We start from the raw sequence: 7,500 nt of genomic DNA on the forward strand, positions 1-7,500 counted from the left end.
AACCAATGTTAAAATCACTTGGAGTAATTAATAGACCACTTGAATAAAAAGTTAAGAAAAGTAAAATAATTAAGATAATTAAGATTTAATAGGTATTTGTAAGAACCAAGTTGACCTCTTGCTCTTAAAAAAGAGAATGTATAAATATAAATCTTAAAACATAAAAGTGAAAGTATCATCTTCGGGGATACACACATAATCCAATAAAACATAAAATAATAATCTATTTGGTATAAAAAAATATAAAATATTGGGCAGCGGAATGGCAATAGTGGCGAGTGCGCGGCATCCTCCTCACTCCGCGAGATAAACGCCTTTTTCTGTAGGCCTGCGGTTGCTTTCTGCTCTCGGAGAAGGAGCCACGCAATAGAGTTCTTGCCTTTCTTCGAAGAGGTGATGTTACAAGCAACCCCACAAACCACCTTGGATTTGCAGGGTAATTATCGCCACATCGCGGGTCGCACTGGGTAAGAGTGTTGCCACCTTGAGTTCCTCAGTTTTTATTTTATTTGCCTGTGGGAGATGTCGGAGGTGAGAAAGGATATTTCATTGATTGTATTACCTCCTGGAGTGATCTGTGGGTGTACAGTGTAGCAGATCACTACAACGGCCAAGGTCCGAACGGCCGCTCGGCTCGCCACACGTCCCTCGGCCTCATCGCCCCGCCCTGACTGCTTCCGCGTCTGCTGCAGATGCGGTTCCTCGCCCTGCTTCTCCTGCTGGCTCTCACCTTTGCCTCCGCCGCCGCCAAGACCTTGCCCTGCTGCTTCGGCGGAGGTCACCACGGGGGTCACCACGGAGGTCACCACGGGGGTCACCACGGGGGTCACCACGGAGGCCATCATGGAGGGCATCACGGTCATCATGGTAAGAAATTACTTTTTCATATACTGCTTATATGATTATTTTAAAACTTAATTCATTGACGGTTTCTTGTCTATAATATTTACTGTCAACAAACATCCCCTTTTATTAGTCTGCATACAATAACACTCTAATAAAACGATTATTTAAAGAATACCTAAACTATTTTCGATCTATTACCAGGTTGATTCAGCAGCGACTTCCGTTTGCCAGCATGACAAATAAAACTTTTCTGAAGATTTGGTTTGTCTTTTCAATCTGATTTCTCCTTTCACCTTCAACAGTGTATAATGACAAGTCACGAGGATGTAAACTTTATTAAAAGGATAAATGTATTTACGAAAATTTATGCACAGGCAAAGTCACTGTACTCACTGCCTTTGATAAGAATAATTTGATGTTGTCAGACTCGGTCCTACTGTCACAGATTCATCCTAAAAGCATTCGTATGACGCTGACAGTGTCGCCATCCCAAAGACCGTCATAAGAGCTATACATTTATCGGTTAATTAATCAATCGAAATTCAACTTTCCTACACTTTAAACCAACTTTGCGTACGTCATACCCGGATGTTATCCATATTTCACTCGATATCTAATGAGATGTCGAGTCCCACCATTTCCGCGCAAATTACACTTGGTAAATCCTCTCTGCACAAATGAATAATATTTAACGCATTTTCGGCTGACGTTACTCTCTGCGTCCCACTTTTCGCTTCGTCATCGTCAAAGGCAACAAGCAAGGAGATCGCTCGGAATGGGCAACCGGAGGCGAGTTTAATCCTGCCCAAGTTGCCCCGAAGTTGGCGATCTCCCATATAAGGTCAAATACGTCTTTCGAGACTCAATAACAATGTATTTTTCATTCAGCCTCATTTTCTTCCCTATAGTGTCTTTGAAAATAAGTGACTGTCGCATTTCTTCTTCTTAATTTGTATTGTATGCTACGGATCAAGTCAATGTGTGTATTTTGGACGGAAGAAAATGGTCTAATGCTTACTGATTCACTATTTTATAATTTTTGAGTCAGGTACGGATCTGATTCCTCACAAAAGAATATGGTACGTATACACATAAGAAAAAAGGATGAAAAAGTGAATCAGTAAGCATTAGTTTATTTTCTTTCGTTAAAATACAAGATCACATTGATTTGATCCGTGCCATGTAATACAAATTAGAAGAAAAATGCGATAGTCACTTATTTTCGAAGACCCTGTAGAGAAGAAAATGTGGCTGGATGAAAATCTAATATTATTGAGTTTGAAATGATGCATTTGATCTAATTGTCTGACTTATCATCAACCATTATCAATTATGAAACGTGGAATTGGTAAAAAATAATAATAATAAATAAATAAAAATAAATAAATAAAAATAAAAGAATAAATAAATAGTTACGATGCTCTAGGATTTTTGTTTCTCCCGTTTTGTCTATTATATATATATATATATATATATATATATATATATATATATATATATATATATATATATATATATATATATATATGTAAAGATAACGAAATATCATTCTTCCTTTACCGTTAAATGCCCTCTCTTTGATAACTATTATATGTGTACATTTATGTCCATGAAACTTTCATCTTTTATTGAGAATCAGATTTCAGTACTGCAAATCCAGTCATATTGTTGGCCTTACCTCTAGTAGAAATATCTTGTAGGAAAAAAAAAATGAAAACTCTTCAGTGAAGATTTGATGACCTCATAGAAAGTGATCCAATGAAATATCAAAATGAATGTCGTTTTAAGCAATTTATCAAAATCATCCTTTTCAGGGTCATGGGAATAACTGCGGCGGATCGCTAGTCAGCATCGTTTAAAGTTAGAACTAGGGCGGTATCTGATCGCCTTCGAACCACTAACTTTCGTTCTTGATCAATGAAAACATCCTTGGCAGATGCTTTCGCAGTAGGTCGTCATGCGACGGTCTAAGAATTTCACCTCTAGCGTCGCAGTACGAATGCCCCCGTCTGCTTCTATTAATCATTACCTCGGGTTCCGAAAAACCGACAAAATAGAACCGAGGTCCTGTTCCATCATTCCATGCACGACCATTCGGGCTGTAAGCAAAAACCAGCCTGCTCTGAGCACTCTAATTTTTTCAAAGTAAACGTGCCGGCCACAAGGGGACACCTGGTTAAGGGCATAAAAACCCAACGTGCGCCGGCGGAGACACAGCTCAGAAAACGGCAGTAGCCGCCGCTAAGGCGTACCGCCGGTCCGGAGCAGAAGTCAAACTACGAGCGTTTCAACCGCAACAACTTTAATATACGCTTGTGGAGCTGCAATTACCGCGGCGGCTGGCACCAGATTTGCCCTCCACTCGATCCTCGTACAAGGATTTAAAATGTACTCATTCCAATTGCGAGGCCCCGTTCGGGGCTCGCAACAGTATTTTTCGTCACTACCTCCCTGTGCCCGGAGTGGGTAATTTGCGCACCTGCTGCCTTCCTTAGATGTGGTAGCCGTTTCTCAGGCTCCCTCTCCGGAATCGAACCCTGATTCCTCGTGATAGCCATTGTAGGCGTTTAACCTACAATCGAGAGCTGATAAGGCAGACGCCTGCAGGACGCGGCGCCGACCCAACCCGGGTTACGGGAGGGGTCGTTCGCTCGGCAAAAGTTATTCTGATTCACCAAGATGTGTGCGGCCGGCCCCTTACGGGAACCGGCTGCCGAGGGTTTTGGTCTAATAAAAGCACAGTTATCCAAGTAATGCGGTTCAGCAGAGATCCAATGAGTTATATCTGATTTAATGAGCCGTCCGCGGTTTCGCCTTAAGTCGGCCTGTACTTACACATGCATGGCTTAATCTTTGACACAAGCATATGACTACTGGCAAGATCAACTAGGTAGACGCAACAACGCACACTAGCGTGGTCGTCGACGTCGTCATATGAACACCATTAGGAGGAGGAGGACATGGAGGAAGAAGGATGAGGGCGGCAGCAGCAGCCACAATGGGCTGCGCTGCCCCCTTACGGGGGGCACTGCCGCCGCCGCCGCCGCTCTTCCGCAGCGGTCTTTCCTTCCTGCCTGCCTTCTTCCTCTCACTTCTCTCTCGACCTCTCCGGTTATTGGCAAAATCCCCCCGGAAAAGCCCGACGACTCTCTCCCCACTCTCCACCTGCTGCGGCCAGAAGCCACACCAGGAAGGAATGGGGACGAAGGAGGGGAGGCATTTCAAATAAAGGTGGGACCGCACTTTTTTCGATGGCTGGTTGTTGGGGGTCGTTTCTCTCTCGACTCAGGGTGCGCCGCACACAGGGGAGGGAGACGATAGCGTCGCCGGACCAGAACAACGGCCGCGGCGAGCTCTCTCCCGGGCGCGAGCCCTTTTGCTCTCTATCGCCATCGGGAGGTACTCTCGCTGGCCCAGTCTCCTTTTCAACCTGCCTCACCCGTGGGCTCCGCAGGAGGAGGGGCGTGGGATTGCCGGGGGTTTCTTCCTTTCTCGCCGCAAGGGTGTGCACACCCGGGATCTAACTCCGCGCTACCGGCGAAACATGGCCGAGGGGAGAAGAACCGCAAGGGGCTCAGCCGTCGCGAGGGGAAGGCCGCAAAAGGGGGGCGGCACTCGGAAACCATTCCGAACGTCAAGAGAGGGGCGGTCGCCTGTGTGAAGGGCAGGACCACAGCCGACACTGGCGGGGGTGGCACGGAGACTGGTTACCCCGGCGGCCCCCGGTCGGCATCGTGGCGCGAGCCCGCGACCTTTGCTGTGCCAGGTTCGGGGGGGAGGGAAATTCGAGGAAGGGACCGACGCCCGAGCTTACCAAGAGCACAGGACGGCGCCCAAACCCCCAAAAGACACCACACACCCCCGGACGTAAGAACAGGGAGAAAGGAGCAGAGCAGCAAGGGACAGAAGGGGAAAGGAGCAGGGAGAGCACCGCAATGGTGAGGGAGGGAAGAGATGCGGCCATGGGTGTCCCCCTATAGTTGTCGGCGCGGTCCCTCAGCCAACACGACCGCAAACAGGGGCCCCTCCTGCGCCACGCCCAGGGAGAGGACGCCTTCCGCACGCCCCACAACCCAGACCCCGGTAAGCGCCTCACTCTCTCGCGGGTGGAGGGCGGGGAGCAACGTGCCCCCGCCCGCCACGCTCGCCGGCCGGCCCCGAGGGGGACCCGCGGCCGCCTCGCCGCGTTCCAGCCCAGCCCAGCACGCTCGGCAGGGGTGGGGAGAGGGCCGCGCATTGGCGGGCCAGGGCAGCGGGGACCGCCGCAGCCACGGCTTGCCGCCGCCACCGCCGCCCGCCGACACCCAAATAAAGGTGGACCACCCTGTAGTTGTTGGCGCGGGCCGACTCAGCCCACACGACCGCGGGCAGGGGCCGCTCGGCCCCGGGGGCCAGATTAAGGCAGCCCCTCCGACGGCCCCGGCAGCCAGGACCCCTCCAAAGCCTGCCCCGCTTTCGGGGACGGGAGCCGGAGAGGCAGGGGCTTCCTCGCGGCGGCGGGGGCCACGCCCGCGCCCGCCGCCGCCGGCTCCGCCTTCGGTCCTCGGCCCGAAAGAGCGCAGGGGGCAGGAGAGCCCAAGCCGCCCGCCCGGGGGGCGAGGCCCAACCAGCAGGCGGCCCCCGCACCACCTGCGCAAAGCCCCCGCCCGGCCCCGACGGCGAGCTCGCCGCCCGTCCGCCTACAGCCGCCGAAGGTGGTCCCCCTATAGTTGTCGGCACGGGCCCTCAGCCCACACGACCGCGGGCAGGGGCCGCTCGGCCCCGGGGGCCAGGGAAGGCAGCCCCTCCGACGGCCCCGGCAGCCAGGACCCACCAAAGCCTGCTCCACTTTCGGGGACGGGAGCCGCAGAGGCAGGGGCTTCCTCGCGGCGGCGGGGGCCACGCCCGCGCCCGCCGCCGCCGCCTCCGCCCCCGGCCCGAGAGGGCGCAGGGGGCAGGAGAGCCCAAGCCGCCCGCCCGGGGGGCGAGGCCCAACCAGCATTGGGCTCTGCACCGCCCCCGCAAGGCCCCCGCTTGGTCCCGACGGCGAGCTCGACGCGGGTCTCGCCGCACACCGGCCGAAGCCGAAGGTGGCCCCCCCTACAGTTGTCGGCGCAGGCCCTCAGCCACCACGACCACGCCCCAGGGCCCGCCCTCGGCCGCCCGCTAGGGAAAAACGGCCCCTTCGGTGGGCGATCCCGGCAGGGCCGCGCCCGTCCCCTACGCCGCCGCCCACGGCCCGCGAGGGCGCAGGGGGCCGAAGGGGGAAAGCCCGAGCCAGCCCCTGCCCGAGGAAGACGAGGCAGACTGACAGGCAGGTCCAGCCACAGGCCCGCCGCCCTCGGCCCGAGAGAGCGCGGGGGACGAAGGGGAAAGGGGAAAGGAAGCCCAAGCCACCAAACCGGGGGCCCTGTACCGCAGGTGCGGGCGGGCGGGACGGCCCCGACGGCGGCCGCAGCAGCAGCGGGCTCGAGGCGGGGGTCGCCCCTCGCCGCCCGCAGCCGAGGCAGTCCCCCTGTCGTTGTCGGCGCAGGCCTTCAGCCACCACGACCGCGCCCAGGGCCCGCCCTTGCCCGTCCGGCCGGGGCAAGGCCCCGTCGGGGGTGCGGCAAGGCCACGCCCGAATCCCACGCCGCCGCCCTCGGCCCGAGAGGGCGCCAGGGGCCGATGGGGGTAAGCCCGAGCCAACCCCTGTTCTAAGGAAGACGAGGCAGGCAGGCCAGGCAAGGGCCCGCCGCCCTCGGCCCAAGAGGGCGCGGGGGGGCCGAAGGGGTAAGGAAAAGCCCAAGCCGTCCCCTGGCCAGCCAAGGAAGGCGTGGCTGGCAGGCCAACCCAGGAGGCGCCGCCGCCACCGCAGCCCCCAGGCCCACAATCTCCTCTCCACCCTCCTAGGCTGAACGGCCTCGCTGGGCAGGCCGCCGCGCCGCCCGCCCGCTCAGGCCAGGCGGCGGCACGGGGGAACGGACCGAGTGGGAGACGCGCGGCCGCCGCCGCCGCCGCCACACAGCAGGCCAAGGGCGGCGCTCGGCTCCGGCGGCCCGCGCTCCCAGCCCCGCCCGGCAGCCCGCCCCGCCACCTGCGAACCCCGCACCCAACCGCCTCTCCCTATAGTTGGTGGCGCAGGCCCGCAACCAACACGACCAGCGACAGGGCCTTCCATCCGTCCGGCAGGAGCGGGAGCCTGGCGGACGCTAGGGGGGACTGCCCCCGGCGGGGCGATCGTGATGTGGGTTGCCTGGGGGGTGGGGGGATAATGGAGGGGGCACCGAACCACCACTCGCCCCCCACCCCACCGTTCGTCTCGTACTGTGCGGGGCTCCTTTCGCGACGTGGCGTCGTTGTTAATAGCACAATGTAATTCACGAAAAATGGTGTTCATTTTTTAAGAAAATCATCTGAATTATTGTGGTGCTTGTGGCAATTATAACTTTATTTCCGTACATCTGGCAACGAGTGCATTGTTGACGTGCATCTTCCCCAATTGTTGATCAACCGTTGTTCGGATTAATTTAATTCCAAATTCCACTTTCATGGTGCAATATGAAATAAGATAAAAAAACACACGAGTTTATTTGATTTATTTGAAGTGATATATATATATATATATATATATATATATATATATATATATATATATATATATAAAATCGGAGAAAGACCATTAGAGGGAAAATT

General features: G+C 54.9%; 2 long non-coding RNA genes across 2 annotated transcripts in view; one reads left to right on the forward strand and one right to left on the reverse strand.

Annotated features, from left to right (window-relative positions):
- Positions 1-3,937, reverse strand: part of LOC138866944 (uncharacterized) — a 205,889-nt gene extending 201,952 nt beyond the window's left edge. The window contains exon 1 of the long non-coding RNA XR_011399696.1: positions 3,326-3,937. This is a non-coding gene — a long non-coding RNA (uncharacterized lncRNA). The remainder of the gene's footprint in view (positions 1-3,325) is intronic.
- The window catches only part of LOC138866943 (uncharacterized), a 224,472-nt gene that overhangs the window by 168,780 nt on the left and 48,192 nt on the right, over positions 1-7,500 (forward strand). The window lies entirely within an intron of this gene.

Source organism: Penaeus vannamei, chromosome 28, assembly GCF_042767895.1.
Source record: "Penaeus vannamei isolate JL-2024 chromosome 28, ASM4276789v1, whole genome shotgun sequence".
In the NCBI taxonomy this organism is placed as follows: Eukaryota; Metazoa; Arthropoda; class Malacostraca; order Decapoda; family Penaeidae; genus Penaeus; species Penaeus vannamei.